The 24,634-nt window shown below is 43.1% G+C and overlaps 1 pseudogene; it reads left to right on the top strand.

Moving 5' to 3' along the window:
* Positions 1-431: 431 nt before the first annotated feature.
* On the top strand, positions 432-1,479 carry LOC103228597 (proteasome subunit beta type-5 pseudogene; annotated as a pseudogene).
* The last annotated feature ends 23,155 nt before the right edge of the window (positions 1,480-24,634 follow it).

Here is a 24,634-nt window from a genome sequence, read left to right as displayed (position 1 = left end):
TGGTATGTTTATCTTTTTAATTCTCCATTAGCAACTAACTCTTGGTTGTCCATGAATTCTTTCTGAGTGTCGAATGCAGCTTCCTCCCCTCCAATACTTACACAGGTCCCAGGAATAGGACCCGGAGCTCCTTGAACAAAGAGGCAAAATTCACTGTTTATCATATTTGACAACAAATGGAGACGTTTTCAATTGTCACAACTGGAGTGATGTGCAACTGTCATCAAATGAGCAGAGAAGGATGCTGCTAAACATCTGACGAAATACAGGGCAGCCCCCACGACAAGAATTATCCAACCCCAAATGCCAGTAATGTGGAGGATAAAAACCTCACCAAATCTGACCTTGGTTTGATCTTTATAAGAAGGCAGTTTTGAGATAGTCTCTACTGGGATACACAGTCATTAGAAATCACCAAGCTGACACTAGACATGGCGCTTGCCAGCGTGTTGGAGAGACCGCTACGGGTGAACCAGCGCGGGTTTTTCGGACTCGAGGGTCGTGCAGATCTGCTAGATCTATGTCCAGGGAGTCCCAGTGATGGGCTGAGCCTGGCCGCGCCCGGCTGGGGTGTCCCAGAAGAGCCAGGGATCGAAATGCTTCATGGAACAACCACCCTGGCCTTCAAGTTCCACCATGGAGTCATAGTTGCAGCTGACTCCAGGGCTACAGCGGGTGCTTACATTGCCTCCCAGATGGTGAAGAAGGTGATAGAGATCAACCCATACCTGCTAGGCACCATGGCTGGGGGCGCAGCAGATTGCAGCTTCTGGGAGCGGCTGTTGGCGCGGCAATGTCGAATCTATGAGCTTCGAAATAAGGAACGCATCTCTGTAGCAGCTGCCTCCAAACTGCTTGCCAACATGGTGTATCAGTACAAAGGCATGGGACTGTCCATGGGCACCATGATCTGTGGCTGGGATAAGAGAGGCCCTGGACTCTACTACGTGGACAGTGAAGGGAACCGGATCTCAGGGGCCACCTTCTCTGTAGGTTCTGGCTCTGTGTATGTGTATGGGGTCATGGATCGGGGCTATTCCTATGACCTGGAAGTGGAGCAGGCCTATGATCTGGCCCGTTGAGCCATCTACCAAGCCACCTACAGAGATGCCTACTCAGGAGGTGCAGTCAACCTCTACCCCGTGCGGGAGGATAGCTGGATTCGAGTCTCCAGTGACAATGTAGCTGACCTACATGAGAAGTACAGTGGCTCTACTCCCTGAAAGAGGGTGGATGCAGCTGCTTGTGTTTCTTGAGGTGACTGTCATTGGTAATATGGATACAGTGACCCATCCCCCATCCTATTTATAGTGGAAGGGACTTCAATTGTATCAATACTTTAAGTTCTGGCACATTGACCTCTATGTGTTACCAATCGTTAATGAGCTGCTGCAGAGGTGACTATTTGTTTTACTTTCTTGGATGTTAACATTACACTACTCACTACTCAAAAAAAAAAAAAAAAAAAAAAAAAAGAAATCACCAAGCTGGCGGGCCACTCATGCCTATAATCCCAGCACTTTGGGAGGCCGAGGAAGGTGGATCATTTGAAGACAGGAGTTTGAGACTAGGCTGGGCAACATAGTGAGACCCCATCTCTATTAAAAATACCAAAATTAGCCAGTCAAGGTGGCACATGTCTGTAATCCCAGCAACTTGGGAGTCTGAGGCACGAGAATCACTTGAGCCTGGGAGGCAGAGGTTGCAGTGAGCCGAGATTACGCCACTGCACTCTAGCCTGGGTGACAGAGTGAAACTCTGTCTAAAAAAAAAAGAAAGAAAAGTGGTCAAGCACAGTGGCTCATGCCTATAATCCCAGTGCTTTGGGAGGCTGAGGTGGGTGAATCACTTGAGGTCAGGAGTTTGAGAACAGCCTGGTCAACATGATGAGACCCCTTCTCTACTAAAAATACAAAAATTAGCCGGGCGTGGTGGTGGGTGTCTGTAAACCCAGCTACTCAGGAGGCTGAGGCAAGAGAATCTCTTGAACCTGGGAGGCGGAGGTTGCAGTAAGCCAAGATCGTGCCACTGCACTCAAGCCTGGGCAACAGAGGGCGACTCCATCTCAAAAAAACCAAAAACAAACAAACAAACGAAACAAAAAAGGAAACAAATCACCAAGTTTGAAAGGGCCTACAAACCCTTTCTGCTTCCAGGTGAGGCCATTCGCACTGAGCAGCTCTATATGTTTCCTTTTATAGTGCAAAATTCTGCAGAGAGAGTTGGTGGAAGTCAAAAATCCATCAGCTCTCATTTTGCCAACTATTTAGGAAAATGGCTTTTCTCTGCAAAAGAAATTACATGAATTACATTACAATTGATGCTAAAGTAATAAAATTACATGCTCGGGACTCTTCTAAAAAACTCTCTCTTTGCCTGGCGGGGTAATTTGAGAAGACCGTCTCCACATCCGCTGCACTTTCACATAAAGAGGGAACAGAGGAAATTGGCTCAGCCATGTTCTTGCTGCGTGTACCTGCTCTGTGAAATCCCCCGCCTTTTTTTTGCATCTGCAGATTTCATCACAAAGCAAACTTTCTGATGCAGATCCATAAGGGGAATGATTTGGTTTTTTAAAAATTGCACATTTATGGGAGGAAACTTCAAATCATCAAATGGACGGCAGTGCCCAAGACCGGCAAATACCCTTGGAATTGGGCAGGAATGGACCACGATGCCACATGAATCATCCTCATATTTGGTGCCAGTGCTCTGCTGGTTTGAAGAAAAATGTATAGAATTGCACATGTAATGAGAGAAAACTCTTTTGCATCCAGTGTGGTAACAATTTTTAGCTGATAGGAAAAAAAAAAAGTCATCCTCACTTTAATGTATGAAAAAATCAAAATGACTAGGGAAAGTGACATCTGTTCTTAAAACTTTTCCTAGTGAAAACTTCAGTTGTTTAGAGGCAAATGGATGCATGTGACGTCTTTTCCAAGGCCATGAGGGATGAGGCGGGCATGGACAGGGAGTGTGTTTGATGGAGACAGAGGACCCAGTTAGTATCCTCGCTTGGGTGAACTGTGGGGTTGGATCTTTTAGAATAGTGGTTATCAGCCAGGGAGTCATTGTGTCCTCCCAGGGGACTTTTGGCAACATCTGGGGGTGTTTTTGGTTGTCACATTTGGTGGGAAGGTTCTGCTGACATTTCGTGGGTACAGCACAAGGACGCTGCTAAATTTCCTACAATGTGCAGAACAGTTCCCACACAGCAAAGAGTTACCTGGACCAAAATGTCAATGAGGCCGAGGTTGAGAAACTCTGTTTTGGAGGTTCTATTCCTTCATCTGTAAAATAGGGATAGTTGCACTCGGTTGTTCTAAGTATGAAAGGTGTATGTGGGAGTATATGTAGTAGAACACTTGCTACAAATGGCGGTCATCTTCACTGCTGATTGAGATCTCTAGGGCATCCTTAAATTTTATTTCCCTACCTAATATTCTGTGCTGTTGCCAGCCACAGAACTCTTCGTAAAATGCAAATTTGATCCTGGCACTTCTCTCCTTAACATCTACGTCTGGTCATTCATTGACTTCTACAATATACCCAAACTGATCTTTGCAATTTCATGTTTCAGCCCTACCTCCTCCCCAGTTATGTAACGTAATGTAGAGGTCCACGCCTGTAATCCCAGCACTTTGGAAGGCTGAGGCAGGTGGATGACCTGAGGTCAGGAGTTTGAGACCAGCCTGGCCAATGTGGTGAAACCCCATCTCTACTAAAAATAAAAAAATTAGCTGGGCGTGGTGAAATGTAATGTAATATGTCCACTCCCACCTTTATATCTTTGCACTTGATATTCCCCTTTCCTGAACCCACTCATCGCATTCCCTCACCCAACTGACTCCTACCAGTCCTGATGATTTCAGCTTTCATGTCACCTCCTCCAGGAAGTCTTTCCTGACTGCTTCATGGGAGAGGAGGTGCATTATCTGGGCTCCCACAGTGTCTTGTGTTTACCCTATCCCAGAACTTGTAGTGCTATGTCATAATTTCACTTAAAAATATTTTCTCTCTTCCTCCAGGCTGTATTTGGCTCACTATTGTATTCTCAGTACCTAGTATAGTACTTGACCATCTAGTACACTTCAGTAAATGTTTGTTGAATGAATGAGCACTCAATGAGACCTTTAAATATAGCTGCTTCCACTAGAAAAAACTCACTTTGATTTATTTCCCCTCTCCTTCCTTGGGTCAAAGTCATGCAAATGGGCCATAGTCCAAAGGTAAAAGTTTACAGAGAAGAGCACAGCAAAAGGTCAAGATACTTTTTAGCTTTGGCTGATGGCCTTGACATAATCCAGAGGGAAGTGTCCTTGCCTGAAAATAATCCCCTTTTCTTTAAAGTGATTTAACTGCTGTTTTCTGGAGAGTATGTTGGTCAGGAAGAAATGCAAAGTTTGTAAGTTGCCAACAGCTCTGGTGCTTATGCTTTCGTGTTCATGTGTGTATTCCAGACTATTTTTTATGGTGTGTTTATATGAACGTCACTTTCTCTCTTTCTCTGTTACGTCTTAAGTTTCTGGAAAATGAGAACGACCTCTGCTTTGTCTTTTTTTTTTTTTTTTTTTGAGCTGGAGTTTCACTCTTGTTGCCCAGGCTGGAGTGCAATGTCACGATCTTGACTCACTGCAACTTCCACCTCCCAAATTCCAGCGATTCTCCTGACTCAGCCTCCCAAGTAGCTGGGATTACAGGCGCCTGTCACCACGCCTGGCTAAGTTTTGTATTTTTAGTAGAAATGGGATTTCACCATATTGGCCAGGCTGGTCTCAAACTCCTGACCTCAGGTCATCCACCCACCTTGGCCTTTCAGAGTGCTGGGATTACAGGTGTGGACCTCTTCTTTGTCTTGGAGGGCCCTGGGCATCTTACATATGTATATACCTTGTTGAAGTGCCTGATGAGGGAACCTTTCAGGTAAGGATGTGCAGTGTCTCCGTTTTACAGATGAGTAAACTGAATATTCTCAAAGAGAATAACTGTGTCCACACAGTGAGTTAGCAAGAAAGCCAGGACTTAAAAAAAAAAATGGCATAGCTTTATTGGAGACAAATTATAGAAGCTGCAATGTCTTTAAATTTAGAAAACAAAGTTAGCTCCTGCCAGAGTTTTGAGGCAGCTTTGACGTCTTCTGAAAGCCACTGCTCCCATCCAATTTTCTTCTTAAAGTAGAAAGCAACAGCTCCCAGGGACACACTGATGTGTCTCCCCCTCCATTTATCAGTGTTTTTTGCCTCTCATTATACCCACGACCTACTTTTCTTGGACTCCTTTGGATGTCAATGAGCATATTACAGTAGGTGTTGTCCTTGTAACTTTTTGAAGTTCTTTAGGCATTATGAACAAGGTCTTAAACCCCAGCTGGATGCCACAGTCTACTTTAGCTCTGCTCTATTTCCTTAAGAAATCTGAAGGATGGTGTTGTCATCTTCCAAGGCAGAAGCCGATAAAGAAAAGCTGCCCTCATACTGAGAATTTTCCTCCCTTTCTCGGAGGCAGTGGAGAAATTGCTAAAATTGAATTTTATTGTGCAAGATGCTGTTGCCTGCTAACCAATAGGAAGCAGGCAGGTAGCATTGGAAGAATGGGGCATAGTTTGCAGGAGGAAGGACCTTTGCTGCTCAACCTGAGGGAAAAGGAGCCAACACTCTACATTCTAATTCCAGTCTATGCTTGATGGGATGGCCGAAAACAGCTCACCCAAGCTTCCTGGGCACACAGCAGCACAGAAACGCTGGATTCTGTCTTTGGACCTGATCTCTGGTTACTGTGGGGCTTTCAGAAGGGGATCTGGGTCTCTGTTTTGTTTTCTGCTCTGGGCTTTATCCAACCAAGTGTAAAAATGATGAGCAATTCTCAGCAGACTTCCTTGAAGCTGTTTTGGCATCTTGCAGGATAGCAGGGGAACATGGAGGGGGTTGAGTTCCAAGGTTCGGAAGGGAGTGTGTTGTGTGGAGGGTTTGCTCCTCAGTGGGTGGAGTGAGCTCACACAATCTAATTTGAGGGACTCCAAGAAGACCCACTCAAGCTCCAAAATATTCCCCCTTTGGATTTCAGAAATGTCAGCTTTAGCATCCATCCCTACGTGTCCATCACATCTTTCCACAACTTCCTGTGAGGAGGCAGCACACAAGAGTCTATAACACCTCCATGTGGGTGGTTTTCTCTGGCCAGCTTTTCCTCTTGACTGTACATACTGGGTGGTGGGGTGGAGAACAGAAGATAGATGATATAGCTGCCACTGCCTTTGGCCATTGGAACCCCCTTCCAGGTGGCTCTGGTGTGCCTTTTACCTACCAACAACTTACTGAACTCCTCTGCATCTTACTTTCCTTATTTGCCAATGAGGGCACTTATATCATAGGCTTATTTGAATAATTAAATTAGAAATACGTGTGTATTCGGTCGTTCTTGCATTGCTATAAAGAAATACCCGAGAGTGGGTAATTTATAAGAAAAGAGATTTAATTGGCTCATGGTTCTGCAGGCTGTACAGGAAGCATGGCAACAACATCTGCTCGGCTTCTGGGGAGGCCTCAGGAAGCTTACAATGGTGGTGGAAGGTGACAGGGGAGTAGAGAGCAGGAGCAAGAGACAGAGAGTGGAAGCAGTGCCACACTTAAATGACCAGCTCTTGCAAGAAGTCACTCACTATCGTGAGGGCAGCAGAAAGAGGATAGTACTCAACCATTCATGAGAAATCCGCCCCCATGACCCAATCACTTCCCATCAGACTCCACCTCCAACATTGGCAATTATAACCCAACATGAGATTTGGGTGGGAACACAGATCCAAACCATATCAACATGTAAGAATACAGCCTTTCCATTCAAGTGCTAGCCAAACATATGCAAAAAGTCATCGTTACCCTCAATGATGGAAGTATGTCAAAGCAACAGGGAGGCCAATGGAAAGAGCTCTCCATGGCTGAATCTGGAATACTTTGAGCAACAAAATAGAGTGTGACTGGATTAGAGCCTAAAGTATAAAATAAATATCCATGAGTCCTACTGGTATAAATAAATAATTGAACACATAAATAAATGGAGAAGAGACAAATCTCTTATGCAGAAGAATTCCAAATAATTTATATAGACACTCTGCCCTCGAGGAGGAGAAGCAAAGCTGCCTACGCTTGCAGTGTGAGCTGCATATATTGACTTTCTTCCAAAGAGTACAGTGTGAAGAGGGAGAGAAAATAAGAGTAACTGTATAGTGGAAAAAATCTGACAACCACCACCGCAGCCAGGTGATCAAGGTTAAAATCAACAGTGATAAATCATGCCCTTGATATGATGCAATGAGAAAGGCAGTTTCTCCCTGTGCTCTTCCTCCCAAAGACCCATAGCCCCAGTCTAATCATAAGAAAAACATCAGGTCAATCCCAATAGAGAGGAATCCTGCAACATATGTGACCAGTAGTCCTTAAAACTGTCAAGGTTATCAAAAACAGGGAAAGCCTGAGAAACTGCTTATAACCAAAAGGGGCTCATCAACTAAGTGGGATATGGTGTTCTGGATGGAATCCTGGAACAGAAAAAGGAAGTAGGTAAAAATGAAAGAATTCTGAATAAACAATAGACTTCAGTGAATAATAATATATCAATATCCTTCATTATCATAAATGTACCAAACCAACATAAGATGTTACGAATAGGAGAAAGGGGGAATAAGAAAGAATATGGGAATTCTTTCTTCTGTCTTCTCAAGTTTTCTGTAAAGCTAAAAGTGTGCTGAAAACGAAAGTGTATTAGAAAAAATTTACTATTATTATTATCACTTGCTTTGAAAGGTTCTCTCTTCTATGGAAAACTCAAGACTCCCCGGAGGACCTATTAAATCCAAGACATAATTCCCAGTTGCTACTCCCTTTGTTAGCCAAGCAGTCCCATCCTTTTTGGTTGTGGTTGGTTTGGCTCCCACAAAGTACAACAGGGACAATCTGGCTGTCTGCACACTCATCTAAAGTAATACATATTAACTCTGAAAATGGTAACCTAGTGGAAGGATAGAACCCAGGTCCACTAAAGAAAAGTGTTTAGATAAACTAGGATTTAGCCTCCATTCTAGACAGAATTCATCATTTCTTTCTCTGCCAATACTGCCTGGTGCAGACCTTGGCTGAATCATTCATCCCATTGGAGTTTCATTATCCATCTTCTCTACCCATCTGTGAACTCCCAGTGGAAGAGAATTTTCTCATTTATCTGTGTGCTTCCAGGGTTTAATCCTAAGCCTGGTATAGATGATTCAAAAAGTGATGACTGAGTGGAGGACCAGTCAACAGAGTTTAATTGGCAATGCTGAAACTCAACTTAATGGCCCAGTATACAAGAGGAGAGGTGGTGTGGCAGATTGTGTGTTACAAAGATTGCCTCAATTATATCTCCTATTCCACATGCTCTTTCTTCAGTGTGACCTTGCCACTTCTTCGATAGCATAGTGAGGTCGATGTCCCTTTCCCTTCCTTGACCACTAGCATATGGTAGAAGTGTTGCTATGTGAGTTCTGAGGCTGCATTACAAAAAATGCCATGTACTTCTCTCTATTGCTTTCTTGTGACACTCTTTCTTGGAACCCAGGCACCATGTTGTGACTAGGTCCAACCAGCCTATGAAGAGGTAATTGTGGAGAGGACCTGAGTTCGTGGTCTACATCCTCAGCTGAGCTTCCAGTTGACAACCAGCATCAACTTACCAGCCATCTTGGAAATGGATTCTCCCATCCCCAGCCAGACTACTCCAGCTGATGCCATGTGGCACAGAGATGAGCCATCCCATCATGCCCTGCCCAACTTGTAGATTCATGAGCCAAGGCAATGACTATTGTAGGTTTAAGCCACTATGTTTTGGAGTGTGTTATGTAGGAATAGATAACTAAAACAGATGGGCAAATAAAATTTTTATGTGACTGAAAATAAGACTTGTGAGTTATTTTACCTTCCTTCCTATGTTACGCAGATAAAATAGGACACTGACAGTGGAGCTTCTCACCATGAATAGAAACTGATTGAGACAGATAGAGCCATATTTGGAAGTGAGTAACCAGAAAGTTCTCAAAAATGATACATAATGAGTTAATCAGTCAATTAGTGAATTCAGCTGTTATTTGAGTACCTGCAGCGGTCAAACCTCTGGCTAAGTGCTGGGATATGTTGGTGAATGAGATTGACACGGTCTTCTGTCTTCATAAAGCTCAACTTTCTAGTGAAAATACTAAATAATCACACAAGTATGTTTCATTAATTCCATCTTAGTGGTGGAAAGGACTGAGGATATTTACCCTAGAGAACAGCTTCTGCAAATATCTAGAGGATTGTGCCATGGTTTACCCATGTGGCTTGGGATTTCCCATAGCCTGGCTGGGAGGCTGCTCCATTCACAACAGTTTGCCCTTCTTTGGGATGGTTTCCTACTACTCATACACAGGTAAGCCTCCATCACCGTGATCTTCAGTAGGTGTCTCTGTCCCTGGCCAGAGTTGATTGGCCCAGGGATAGACACCTGACTTAGGCTGAGCCAATAACATTCTTGGAGCTGTAGACAAGATTTGTCAATGGTGATGCTAGAAACAGAAGGTTTGATGACTCCTTCTGATGAGGTAGGTCCAAGCCTGATCAAGTTCCTGCATTCCTGCAGGCTGATGATGAGTCCTCTGCCCCTTCCTGCTCTTCTTCTTCCTCTTCCCCCTCTTCTTCCTCCTGCTCCTCTTTTTCCTCTTCCTCCTCCTCCTCCTTCTTATTCTTCTTGATTAATCAAATGCCCCAGGATTTTTCTAGTTAATTTCCTTTAATGCTAAAGCTTGCTAGAGTTAGTTTTCGTTACCTCCAATAAAAACCAAGCCTTCACTAGTACAATGTACAAGAGAGATTATCCCTGCTCTTTAAGCTTCCCAAGGGATAGAACTAAGACCAAGGGGCAGAAGAAGCCACAGTGGCAGAAGGTTCAGCCGAATAAATGAACTTCCTAAGAACCATAAATATACATAGATATAGGCAGGGAGTTTCCAACCTTTGGAGGTTTTCAAATAAGGGCTGGTCAACCACTTAGATAGTACGTCATTAAGAGGATTTAAGCATTCATTTTCAGATTGGGCTGGTTGTTAATAGCAACAACAATAATAACAACAAGAGCTAACAGTTTTGTGTACTTAATGTTTTCCAGGCACCATATAAGGGTTACATGCACTATCTCATGTAATCCTTACAATAACCCAATGAGGATATAGTATTACTATCAACTGCATAGCAAATGAGGAAGTTGAACCTCCAGAAGGTAGTTAACTCACTTTCGGTCCTTTATCTGATGAGCCACATTTAAACTCAGACTATATGAACCCAAGAATTACGCTCTTTAGTCTTAAGTGAACCTTATTCCACGCTAGCCCCCAAAGCTAGTAGGATTTCACCTCTTTTTCCTTATTCCATATTTCATAAATAACTCGAAAATTAAAAAGGTAAAGCAAAAATCTTGGGAAGTTGAATCTTGAACAATACAGAGTATGTCCCATGGGAAAAAGAAATTCAGGCATAGTAGACAAAACAATTCAAAAGATGAAAAAAAATCAGGTCACCAAGTATAGTGAATTCTGTACAGGTAGGTGGAGCAGCTCTCACTAAATACATCTCCCATAGTGTTGCTGGGTGTATGTTTTTCTTTTTCATTTTTTCTTCTTTTGTTACTCCTTCCAATCTGAACACTTGCCTGAATCCTTTCTATTCTCTTTTCCTGGACTAAGTTAGGTTTATTATTATTGTTGTTTTGTTTATCTTTGAAATGCAGAGTGTCCCTCCCAGTTTTGAGTGACTCATTCTGCCACAGATATTGCTACTGACAAAGGGTGTGTTTGTGTGGGGGAGCCAATTTGAATTGCCAATAGTCTGCTTGATGACTGTTTCCCAGAAGCAGGCATAATTAAATTCAGCAGAAGTTTCTCTTAAAAATGAGCTTAAAAACATGTCCAAACTCTACCTGATCATTTATCATTATTTTAAATTATAGGGAAAATTGAAGGTTCCTATCATTTCTTAATTGAATAAAGGAGACAGACTTGGATGGATCCTGCTGAATGCTGAACAGAATCCAAGCTCCTAATTAGAGCATTTACCAACAGAGTTCCCTTTGCCGGGGAGGCTCTGAGCCTGGCTTCTCTCCCACCTGTTTCTCATGTGTTTCTACATGCTTAGCAGGTTAACATTGCGGCCAACCCAATGTGCTCTTCTTTAATGGGATACTTAAGCACAATCCTGTTGCGGAGAGAACAGCAGCTCTTCTAAGAATCTTCCAGGCTTTTGTTAATCCTATTATGATGTTTCCAAGGAGATGGAGTTCAGTGGAAGTCAAAGGGTGTTTGTTGTGTGTCATCTGGGAACAGGGAATCTTGTTTACCGAACTGGGTCTGGAAATTCAATTCTTTCTCTCTCCCTTCCTTCCTTCCTTCCTTCCTTCCTTCCTTCCTTCCTTCCTTCCTTCCTTCCTTCCTCCCTCCCTCCCTCTGTCCCTCCCTCCTTCCTTCCTCCCTTCCTCCCTCCCTCCCTCCCTCCCTTTCTTTCTTTCTTCTTTCTGTCTCTCTCTCTCTCTTTTCTTTCCTTCCTTCCTTCCTTCCTTCCTTCCTTCCTTCCTTCCTTCCTTTCTTTTCTTTCTTTCTTTCTTTTTTCTTTCTTTCTTCTTTCTTTCTCCTTCCTTCCTTCCTTCTCTCTCTCTCTCTTTCTTTCTTTCTTCCTTTCCTTTCCTTCTTTCTTTCTTTTTAGATGCAGTCTCACTCTATCACCCAGGCTGGAGTGCAGTGGCGTGATCTTGGCTCACTGCAACCTCTGCCTCCCGGGTTGAAGTGATTCTCCTTCCTCAGCCTCCCAAGTAGCTGGGACTACAGGCGTCCGCCACCACACTGGCTAACATTTGAAAAAATATTTTTAGTAGAGACAGGGTTTCATCATGTTGGTCAGTCTGGTCTCGAACTCCTGGCCTCAAGTGATCCGCCCACCTCGGCCCCCCAAAGTGCTGGGATTAGAGGCATAAGCCACCACACCCGGCCTGAAAACTCGTTTATTACTCATTTCCTGTTCCCAAACCAGGTGATGCGTGAGTTTAGAAATCATTTGCCTTCCATGAGCATGTAGCTGAAACTCTCAGCTTCATGGGCCTAAAATAAGCTATTTCAGATCAATAAAGCAAAGTACGTTAAATTCTCTAGACCTATGAGTTCTGCTGGCTTGACGTAAGAGGCCTCTTAAATCCGGGTTAAGTTCGACTCCCATGCAAGGAAAGGTGACTCCCTTCGGAGCCCCCTCAGCAATGCTGATAATAATAGCTGAGGTTTAGTGAGTGCCTAACCACGTACCAGGCACTGTGTCAGGGGTAGGGAGAGGCGCACAGTATAATACTGCTTCTATTGCTAACACAGAAAACAAGACTTGGGGTTTCTCCGTCTCTGGAGCATCAAGAATCTGCTCTAACTACAGAGAAAAAAGCTGTGAGCACCACACGTCAGCTTACATTTCCTGCAACCACAGAACAGCTGTTTTTCTTTTTGAGACGGAGTTTCGCTCTTGTCGCCCAGGCTGGAGTGCAATGGTGTGATCTCAGCTCGCTGCAACGTCCACCTCCTGGGTTCAAGTGACTCTCCTGCCTCAGCCTCCTGAGTAGCTGCGATTACAGGTGTGTGCCACCGCGCCCAGCTAATTTTGCATTTTCAGTAGAGACGTGGTTTCTCCATGTTGACCAGGCTAGTCTCAAACTCCTGACCTTGTGATCCGCCTGCCTCAGACTCCCAAAGTGCTGGGACTACAGGCATGAGCCACTGCTCCTGGCCCTCAGAACAGCTGTTTTTAAGGATACTGGAAACCCCAATGTTTAGGCAAAAACCATAAGCTCCATGACTTTTCTGGAGATATCTTTTTTGTTTTTGTTCACAGTTGATTTCTATTACCTAACTTAAAGCCTTTCACACAGCACAGCGGCCACCAAACGTTTTTCCCGAAATGACCAAAGAGTAAATATTTCCGGTTTTATGGGCCATTTGGTCTCTGTGGTGGCTACTCAACTCTGCCCTTGGTAGTGCAAAACTGGCCATAGATAACACATAAAGTGACGTGGCTGTGTTCCAGTAAAACTTTATTTATACAAAGTAGTCATGGATTTTAGACTGTTGTTTGCTAACTTGGATACAGCACACAGTAGGTGCTTCAAAAATATATGTTGAATTAATAAATCTGATATAGTAAGTTCAAAGAGCTGGAATTTAAAACAGAAAAACCCTGATGTTTATAAAAAGTTTATAACAGTAAATAACTGATCATTGCACAAATACTTAAAGAGCAAAAATGTACAGAGGACGGTAAAAATTATGACTAAAAGATAACCCCAGTTAACAATTTGACATATTTCCTTTTAGTCATTGTTGTATAAATGTCTTTTTAATTGACAGAATAAATAACTGGAATGTTAAAAATATTATGGTATGAATTTATTCCATTTTCATGGAAAATGACTGACGAAACCAGCCTCCTTTGGGACTCATTCAAAAGCAGCAACTGTTCTCTCTGAGGGAGTAAAACAATCTGCCCCAAGTTAGCCCCTTGACATTAAAAAATCAGATTTCCATTCATGGTCCAGGTTTTGAAAAATCCTAAAGTGCTTTTTGGATCCCAAAGGAAGATTTCATTTAAAAACTCAGTAGAATTTCAGCATCAAGTGCTGTGTTGCTTGTGTGTGGGACAACTTTTTTAACTAAAGGATGACATTTCTCCCTAGTTCTGGTTGCTGGGGCATTCCTGGAATGCTGTTTGCATAGGCCACATTTTGAGACTATGTTACCCTAAAATGGGCCAAGAAGGGCTGTGATGAATGACTAAGCCACAAAGAGTTGATAACTTGCGGTAAGAGAGAGTGATCAGGAATATTGTATTTCCACGGTCATGAAGAACAATACTATTCCACACTCCCTTCACCACCACCACACACACACACACGCGCACACACACACACACACACACACGACGTCCCTGCATGCATCCTTGAGGGTGTTTGACCTGCCCTGGTTTGATATTTAGGCTTGCACAGTCTGACACCTGACACTGCCGTTGACCCTTCATATCCTGTCTCTTTCTATTGCTACCCGCCACCCCCACAGAACCTCATGCATGTATTGCTCATTGTTAGAACCAGAGGGCACATGGTCATCTAAAGCAATTCTGATACCCTGTAGCCATCAAGAAAGAATGAAATCATGCCCTTGGCAGCAATATGGATGGAGCTGGAGACCATTATCCTAAGTGAACCATTATAACTCAACAAAGAGAAAACCAAATGCCACAGGTTCTCACTTATATCTGGGAGCTCAACAATGGGTACCCATGACATAAAGATAGAATTAATAGACACTAGGGACTCCAAAAGCGGGGAAGTAGGTGGGGTGGGGCGAGGGTTGAAAAAGTACCTATTGGTTACAATGTTCACTGTTTGGGTCATGGATACACTGGAAGCCCAATCCCCGGCAATACACAAGATACCCTTATAACAAACATGCATATATATCCCCGAATCTAAAAGTTTTTTAAAAAAAGCAATTTCGAGGATGCCGAGAAGCCCACCAGTGTTCAGATGGCCTCTAAGTCTGCCAGGCAAGTGATGACTATTCCTCCCCAGTTGGGGAATGCAAAGCCAGCAGGAAACATTTACATTCTGCAACTGTTAAATTATGGATATTTGGCTTGGTGGAAAAGAGGGTGGCCGAATCATGTGCGTGAAGCACATTTGATATGCGTCCATCTGGGCTCTTGCTATTCTTGACGATGACTGTACGGAGTTCCTCCCTCCACCCTGAACACCTCCTCTGTTCTCCTCAAAGGCCCATGGTGGCTATTTACCAAATATACTGTGCCATGTCCCCTTTAAGCTACTGAATGTTCAATCTGAGAACCTCCCTTTCATACCAGGAGGGAAAAGGATGAGGAAGAATAGGGGAGAGGGGTGAAGTCCCCATGATGTGGCTGGTGCTGTCCACCCGTGCTCTGATTTATTTTACTGAACAACACTGTTGGTAGGAGGAGTAACCATATTTTTGGACTGGGACAGACTCTTTTTGTTGGCAATGACCTTATTTTCCACCCCCGGGTCTGCCCCTCTTAAAGTACTTAAAGCAGTGCCTGGTACAAGGTAAGGACCATGTAATTGTCAGCTATTACTATTCTTGCTGCTGTTGTTGTTCTTTGGCTCAGCTGGGCAGTGGGAGCATCAGAGGACTTAAGAGCATCAGCTTTGGCCTTGGATGGACCTTTGTTTGTGTCTCAGCTCTGCCTCTTCCAGGCTGAGCGCTTTGGGGCATGCTATTTTCTGATTCTGTTTCCTTACCTGAGAAACGGGAGGTGATCGCAAAGCTGTGAAAATGTGCTGAGCACAGAGGCAGTATAGACTAACTGGTAGGTCATTCTGCAAGATCCCGGGCTGAGATAAAGACCTTTTACTAGCCAGAGGTGTTTTCCAGCTAGCTCTGCCAACTGTGGAAATCATCTGGTTAACTATTATTTCCTTACATGATCATGGAGTATCTGTGATATGCCTGCTGGTGTTCTAGGCACTGGGGAAGTAATGCAGAACTTATAACGTAGTTTGTAAGAGAGGAACAATGAACCAGCAAGCAATCAAATCAACAGATAATTTTAGATAAAGAAAATGCAGCAGAGTGATGTGATAGTGACAGGAGGCCCACAGCGGAGGGCAACATTAACCAGGTAACCAGGAAATAGATCCATGAAGAATATCATTCGTGCTGAGAAGTGGCCAGCCAGGGAAAGCTTTGGGGATGAGGGCAGAGGGGATAACAGGTGCAGATGTTAAATGATTTTCTGGGCAAAGTCCCATTTGCTTCTGAGCCCACTTTTCTTCTCTGTAGAACAGCAAGCTATTAATTCAGAGTTGCCTAACAGCATGACACTCTGGGTCGGGTCGACTTAAGGATACCCAAAGCCTAATTAGGGACTTGGGGGCAACTCCAACTTGGGGATGAGTTGAACGGCAACCTTCATGATCAGTGAATGTTGTATAGGCTGCTGCTCAATTTTGAAAAAGCCCTAAGCCCTCCTAAGTCCTTGATGGATGGCTATTGAAAACCAGAGCCTAGTCACTCCCCCAGAAACAGTCCCACACTCTATCTGGGCATAGATGGATTTGGGTGCGACTGGCTTCTAGCAGCTGATATAAGACAACCGTGAAGTCATTCTGCAGACTCATCCCAGAGAGAGTGCAAGCCTCTGGGCCTGATGTATAGGTGCTGTGGTTACTTATCTAGAAATAAGACTGCAGAGGCGTTTATGCACTTAGCAAACCGGTGTTGAACATCTCCTATTTGCTAAGCAATCTCCTAGATAATGCGAGTGCAAAGATGAGTAAGATCTGTTGTCTGTTCTTCGAAAGCTTATTGTTTCATGAGGAATTGAGCCTTAGCCTTTGCAGTTACTGGTTGCTTGGTTTTGGCTATGCTATGTCTTATCTATGGGGCTTTGTTTTCACATATACAACTTGACAGGACTCAACGAGGTGAGTGATGGGGTCTTCCAGGTACTGTAGTTCCACAGGTCAGCAAGGCAGACCAAAACAGGGCTATATGACTGCAGCAAGGAAATCAGTGCTGACGGAGACAGAGGAGGCTTTCGGGAATGAGATGCAGTAGAACGGCCCTCCGTGTTGCTTATGGGCTTGCCCGTGGGTTGAAACAGGCTTAGTTTTTTAATTAAAGAAAAGGCCTTCAGCAATGCCGCCTGAGATGAATTCTCTGGTCTTGATTTTTTAAGTTAAAAAAGGCGTATTCTTAGAACTAGCGACTGCAGAACTCACTGGTAAGTTTCCAGTCACATTTCAGATTGAATTTGGAACAGATGGCTTTCAAGTAAACGGACAAAAAAAAAAGGGGGGGGTGATAAGGAATCAGCATGAATTCACTAAGCAAAAGCCATTCATGAATTAATTTAACAAATATTTTTTGAGCATATTTTATGTGTAGGCGCCAGGCACTGTTTTAGGCACTGGGGATATAGCAATGACTAAAACAATTAAAAATTGATTTTCTTCTCTTATGGTAGTTTGCCTTCTACCCCGTGGGGGTTGGGGGAAGCAGACAGCAGAAAAGATAAATAAGTAAAATGGTATAGTGTGTGATATGATAATAAGTCAAATGGAGAAAAAGAAAGCAGAGAAAGAAATAGGGTTGCTGTGATTTCTTTCTTTTTATTTTTATTTACTTTTTTTTTACTTTTTAAAAAGTCAGATTTATTGAAGTTTAATTTCCATACAGTACAATTTACCTTTCTTTTTTTCTTTCTTTTTTTTCTTGAGACAGAGTCTCGCTCTGTTGCCCAGGCTGGAGTGCAGTGGCGCAACCTCAGCTTACTGCAACCTCCGCCTCCTGGGTTCCAGCAATTCTCCTGCCTCAGCCTCCTGCGTAGCTGGGATTACAGGTGTGTGCCACCATACCCAGCTAATTTTTGTATTTTTAGTAGAGACGGGGTTTCACCATGTTGTCTCGAACGCATGACCTCGTGATCCACTAGCCTTGGCTTCCCAAAGTGCTGGCATTACAGGTGTGAGCCACCATGCCCGGCCCAATTTACGTTTTTATAGGTAGTTGGATGAATTTTGGCAAACACATATAGTCATGTAAAGGCCTCTACAATAACAAGATATATATTCTAGCATTCCCCAATACTCTTCCTTCCTTCTTTCCGTCAATCTTTCCCTCCACTCCCAGCCTGACAATGACTACTGGTTTTCCCATGTTAAGAAACCACTGCCCTCCCTCTATAGCAGTTTCTCAAACGTGACACTGTTGACATTTGGGGCTGGATCATTGTCTTTGTGGGGGCTGTCCTGCACGTTGTAGGACATTGAGTGGTATCTTTGGTTTCCATCCACTCGATGCCAGTAGCACTCCCCGTAACCCACACCACTAGTGCAAGAACAAAAATGTCTCTAGACATTGCAAACGTCCCCTGCAGAAAGAAGGAATCAGCCCTGATGGAAAACTCCGCTCAGTAAGATTGTTTCCTCATGTGTAAAACAGAGATAACATGACTACCTACTGCATAGGGCTGGAGTGAAAGTGCATGTAAAACAGCACAATAAAATGTTGCTGCTGTTACGCTCTTATTTTTATTCTTATTGGGCATTTGCAACCTGAAAAGCATGCTCTCAAAACTCTCAATAGCCTTGTCAGAGAGGTGGTATTGTTCTCCTTCTACAGAAGAAGAGTTACAGGTCAGACCAAGGGAACGAAACAGTGGTAGGGTCATGAGAAGTTAAGAGAGGACATCAGAGACTGTCTTTAGTGTAGGTTCTGTACAGAGCCTGTATTCCTGTCTAGAGTAGGAAAGCATACTCATATCGTGGGTGTGCGTTAATTCTGTTAAGAATGAATACCTGTCTTCTTCAGCATGTAAGAGTTTTGATGCAACAAACTTTCTACCAGGTGGCTGTATGGCCTGCTCAAATAATTGGGACATCCTGAGGCCTCAGAGAATCAATCAGTCTCTACTGATGCAAGATTAGCCACTGAGCAGTAGTAGTATCTAATTAGCCTTGGGGAGAGGATCACATGTTCTTGGGTCCGTGTGTTGCCTCTATCCCAGGCATCATTGCGGGTGGTTAGGAAACTGACTTTTAGGAGACCTAGGCTGGTCTTGGTTGGAAGATCTAGGCTGGTCTTGCTTGGAAGATCTAAGCTTGTCTTGGTTTGGGCAACTGGAGTGCCTTATACAGCACTGGTCCTGAGTCATGGGCAGCCCCTCAGACATGTTTTTCACATGTCTCTCATCACTCATGAGATGAGCCTAGGCATGTTCTCATGTCAATTGGTGAGGGGCATGAGAAAGAGGAAGCTCAGCTGAGCTAGTGTTTATCAAGCTTCTGCTTCTATCACATTGACTAACATCTCTTCAGCAAAGCAAGTCACTTGGTTGAGCTCAGAGCCGTGGGATGGTGCAAATGCTCCACCTATAGGAGTAGGACATTACAAAGTTATATAGCACAGGCCTAGGACGCAGGAAAGAGCCAAGAATGTGGGCTATTTTTTGCTATATGCCTTAATCCACCATATAGCAAGCAACCCAGGACCAGGAGCCAGGAGGGGCCGAGCAGATTTGGGGAGATACATCAATTAGGTCTGGTATAAGCTCATTCTACGATTCTGCAGTTGCCTCCATGCTCATCAAGAAGAGATTAGACTTTATTGCCTCTAAAGCCCTTTCAATAGAAGGCTTTTGTTTGAAATACCCAGTGACACCATCTGACAGGTTGCCCATGACTCAGGATCAGTGCTATATGGCCAGGGCTATGTCCACTTAACCCTGCTGGTCATATCTAGGGTTGAGATGATCCCTAAATGGAAGTAAGATATTGGTCACCCAGATAGAGACTCACAGGGGTCTCTGATGTTAAGATGAGTAATCAGAGATGCTGAATATTACCCAAAGGAATAGTTTGAATTGTTGCATGGAATTGGACTAAATTTAATTTTTTTTTCTTGCTACCTAGTAGGTGGGGGCTCAGGAGAAAGTCCAGATCTGTAATCAAATAAACTATATGTTTTTTCATGTCTGAGGGGTAATGTGCGTGAACTTAAAATCCCAAATCATTTGTATGCTCATTCTTTTTTGGTGGGGAGAGAATTGAGGAGCAAAGAGATTCTTTAACTCTTAGGGTATCTGACAGCTATAGAACCTCAAAAATTGAAGAGCCTTCAAGCTCCCAGAAAGCACAAGCAAGGTTTTTGGCTTGTCATAAATAGCAATAGGCCTGTTGAGGCTGTGAAAATAAAGCCTGGCTCCTTTGTAGGGTAATGGGAAGAAGAATGGGGAACAAATTTTATTTTCATCTACCATTGATAACTGATAGAGTGTTTGTTGTTGTTTTTGTTTTCTTGTTTGTTTGTTTTTTAGACGGGGTTTCGCTTTGTTGCCCAGGTTGGAGTGCAGAAGCACAGTCTGAGCTCACTGCAGCCTCCACCTCCCAGGTTCAAGCAAGTCTCCTGCCTCAGCCTCCCAAGTAGCTGGGATTACAGACACACACCACCATGCTTGGCTAATTTTGTATTTTTAGTAGAGACAGGGTTTCACCATGTTGGCCAGGCTGGTTTCGAACTCCTGACCTCAAGTGATCTGCCCACCTTGGTTTCCCAAAGTGCTGGGATTACAGGCCCGAGCCTCCATGCCTGGCCTGCTAGAGATGTTTCTATAGGTTGCATCTGAATTCACCAAACTTCTGAATAAACTATCATGTTTTTCTGTTTGCGTAAGAATGACAGATTTGAAGTGGGATGGGTAACTGTCTAGTATGTTGTTTTGCTCTGCTAAATGCTTACTGAATATACTAATGCATGGGACACTGACAAATTATCCTACACTCTGACTACAAACTCTAAAAACATCTTTACACAAAGACCGTGTGCAAGCATATTGATATAAAATTGTTTGTACTGGGAAAATATTAGATACAACCTGCTTGTATTTCATATTAAATTATCCTACACTCTGACTACAAACCGTAAAGCCACCTTTACACAAAGACCCATGTGCAAGCATACTGATATAACGTCGGTTGTAGTGGGAAAATATTAGATACAACCTACTTGTATTTAATATTAAATTTTCCTACACTCTAACTACAAACTGTAAAATCATCTTTACACAAAGACCACGTGCAAGCATATTGATATAAAATTGTAATGGGAAAATGTTAAATACAATCTACTTGTCCATTAGTAGAAAACTGGTGAAAAAATTATGGTTCATCCAAATAATGGAATAAGAAAACATAGAGTAATAACAAAACAGCTATTATATTAAAAGGATGAAACAGATCTATGCATACTGAAACGAAACAATCTTTAAGATATATTATGAATAATTCTGTGTATAGTATGCTTCCATTTAGTATAAAAATGAGTCTATAGCTATATATTTACATGTGTACCTATATCTATATGTGTCTATACATATACTACACCTATACCTACACTCATCTAAAACCATGTTTATAGCTATCGTGTTTATTTTTGATAAATAGAATATTTCTGTCAAGATTTATCAGAATCTAGTACTCTTTGCTGACTTTATGGAGAAGAGCTGGGTGGAGGTTGGGGAATTAGACACAGAAGGAAAATTACTCTTTATTTGAAATCCATTTATATTTGATTAAAAAAATTATTTGCATGAATTACTTAAAAAATTTTCAAATTAGAAACCGTTGGATTAAAACATGTATTTTCAAGATAATACAAAAAAAGCCAGCCATACGCAGACACATGGCACCTGGGGTTGAAGGTTAAAGTCAATTAACCAGGCAGAATCTGGTTTTTACTAAACTGCAGCTGTAGGGTTTAAGGTTTTAATCTTCTTTCTAAGCTGCCAGACATAAAGAGAGACCCCAACTTTAATCCAAGTTCAGTTATTTTGGGCTGAATCGAAATGAAGGGGAGGGAAGTCCATGAGGAGGCGGGGAGAGGCTTCTGACCCTTTTGTGTTGTTAATTCAGCACCCAAGCACCTTCAGATGATGTACACCAAGGCTTGCTGAGAAAGCTTGAAGAAAACTGGAGGGCAGAAAAGCAGGGAAAAGGAAGTAGCATTTCTGAAGTACTTTTTTATTTCAGGAACTTTTTACAAAGGTGCTTTTCTTCATTCTTACAAGACTTCCTTTTTTTTTTTTTTTTTTTTAATAATTTCAACTTTTACTTTAGATGCAGAGGTTACATGCACAGCTTTGTTACATTGATATATTGTGTGATGCTGAGGTGTGGGGTACAACTGATGCTATCACCCAGGTAGTGAGCATAGTACCCAATAGTGTCTTTGGGTTTCTTTCTTTCTTTTTCCTTCCTTCCTTCCTTCCTTCCTTCCTTCCTTCCTTCCTTCCTTCCTTCCTTCCTTCCTTTCTTCCCTCCCTCCTTCCCTCCCTCCTTCCTTCCTTCCCTCTTTCTTTCTTTCCTTCCTTCCCTCCCTCTCTTTCTTCTTTGTTTCTTTTCCTTCCTTCTTTCCTTCTCTCTCTCTCTTTCTTTCCTTTTTCTTCTTTCTTTCTTTCTCTTCTTTCTTTCTTTTCTTTCTCTCTCTCTTTCCTTCCTTCCCTCCCTCCCTCCCTCTCTTTTCTTTCTTTCTTTTCCTTCCTTCCTCCTTTCTCTTTTCTCCTTCCTTCCTTCTTTTTTTTTCTTTCTTTCTCTCTCCTTTCCTTTCCTTTCCTTCCTTCCTTCCTTCCTTCCTTCCTTCCTTCCTTCCTTCCTTCCTTCCTTCCTTCCTTCCTTCTCTCTCTTTTTCTTTCTTTTTTTTTTTTGACAGAGTCTTGCTCTGTCCCCCAGGCTGGAGTGCAGTGTCACGTTCTTTGCTCACTGCAACCTCTGCCTCCCTGGTTCAAGTTATTCTCCTGCCTTAGCCTCCTGAGAGTCTGGGATTACAGGCGCATGCTCTACCACACCTGTCTTGTTTTTGAATATTTAGTAGAGATGGGGTTTCACCATGTTGGCCAGACTGGTCTTGAACTCCTGACCTCAATGATCTGCCCGCCTTGGGCTCCCAAAATGCTGGGATTACAGGCATGAGCCACCATGCCCAGCTGCCCTAATAGTTTTTCAGTCCTTTCACCCCTCCATCCATACCCTCCAAGAAGTCCCCAGTGTCTCTTGTTGCCATCTTTATATCCATGATTACCCAATGTTTAGCTCACACTAATAAGTGAAAACATGCGGTATTTGGTTTTCTGTTCCCGCGTTAATTCACTTAAGATAATGGCCTCCAGGTGCATCCATGTTACTGCAAAGGACATGATATTGTTCTTTTTTTATGGATGCATATTACTCTATGGTCTATAGGTAGCACGTTTTCTTTATCCAATCCACCATTGACTGGCACCTAGGTTGATTCCATGTCTTTGCTCTTGTAGATAGTGCTACAATGAACATGAAAGTGCACGTGTCTTTTTGGTAGAATGATTTATTTTCTTTTGGATACATACCCAGTAATGGGATTACTGAAGACCCCCATTCTGTATATGAGGAAACTCTGAGGCTTAAAAGGGTAAGGGGATTTCTCCAGTGTCATCCAGCTAGTAAGCAGGAAAGCTAGGATTCAAGCCCAGGTCTGTATGACTCATCAATCTGGTGATCTTTCCACTACATTTTGATTTGCCTGTTGAGGTTTGTCTGGAGTAGAAGGGGTGGGGCCAGCTCCTGGGCATCATGGCAAGCCATGAGATAAATGAGACACATCTTCCTAGAGCATCAATTATTTATGATGAAAGGTAAGACAAAATTAACTTCTATAGGTGTGATATGAAATCAAACGTAGAAGTCACATGAGTTTTTAAGAAAAACTTGGAGATGTCAGAGAAATTCCTTGTTTGTTTCACAATCCTTTCCCCATAGCCTCTGAGCATTTGTTCTTTGTGATCAGCAAATGTCATGGACACGGCATGGTACCACCTTCCAAAAACCAGTGGAGTGTGTGTGTGCCCATCCCAAACGCTACTGTGAATTGTAAATCCACCTTGAGACCATACTAAGGGGTCCAGAGGTATCAGGTAGGGAAGTCAAGACGATTGGAGGGAGTGGAGGAGTGCTTTCAATGTGCAAATATATAATATGAGTTATTGGATAGAAATTCTGTAAAGGCCTGTGTTTTATCCAACCCAGAGGGGACTCTTTAGAGTCAGACAATGTCTGGAAGCAGTATGGTGAAGATAAGTCAGAGTTGCAAACTATGTGCTGGACCATAGCACTGCTGCTCAGTCCCGTGTCTATGGCAGACATTGCCAATCAATTACAGCACGTACACTCCACTGAGCATGGATTCAGCCTCATGATTTCCCCCAATATAGCCCTTCTGATCTCTACCATAGGGTAAATGGAATTGCCATTTGCAACGAAACCTATCTGCCACATGAGACTTAAGTACAGTGGCGAAAGCAAGCATTTGGGAGCCAGACTGTCTAGGTTTGAATCCTATCTTTGACACTTAGTAGCTATGTGACCACGGCCAAGTCACTGACCTCTAGGAACCTCAATTCTCTCCTATACAAAATAAGAATAAAAATAGTACCTTACCTCATTGAGTTGTTATAATGATTAAATGGGTTTATATAGACAAAGGTCTTTGGAGAGTTCCTGGCACACAGTACATATTCTCAGCATGTTTATATTACGGATACAATTAAGTAAGGCAGCTCCATATGACAGAGAAAGAAACTGAGGTTCAGAGAGGTAGAGTAACTTGCCCAAGGTCATTCAGGTGGGAAGTGGTGGAGCTGGGGATTTGAATGCAGGTATGGGGAGCATGACTGCTATTCTTTGTGACAATCTGCATTACGAGTGACCTGCCATTGTGGTCAGTTTTCCTTGCATATCCAGCAGTGTGTGTGATTGGCTGACATGGAGATGAGGGGCACTGCCAGAGAAGCAGAATGTGGGGTTGGATGGGTAGCACGTGTTGTGAGTGGAGGAGATAGAGAGAAGACACGGAGACTCAGGAGTCTGGCCTTTGATGAAAGAATGGGGTTGATTTTGATCCTTGAGGGCAGCAGATGGGTTAGGGTTTGTGCTGTGCTTCATTATGGGGTGTGTTGGGAAGTAAGAGACATTTGGGAATCCAATTTCC

The sequence above is a fragment of the Chlorocebus sabaeus genome, chromosome 5 (assembly GCF_047675955.1).
Source record: "Chlorocebus sabaeus isolate Y175 chromosome 5, mChlSab1.0.hap1, whole genome shotgun sequence".
Lineage (NCBI taxonomy): Eukaryota > Metazoa > Chordata > Mammalia > Primates > Cercopithecidae > Chlorocebus > Chlorocebus sabaeus.
This window is presented reverse-complemented; position numbering and strand designations above follow the sequence as displayed.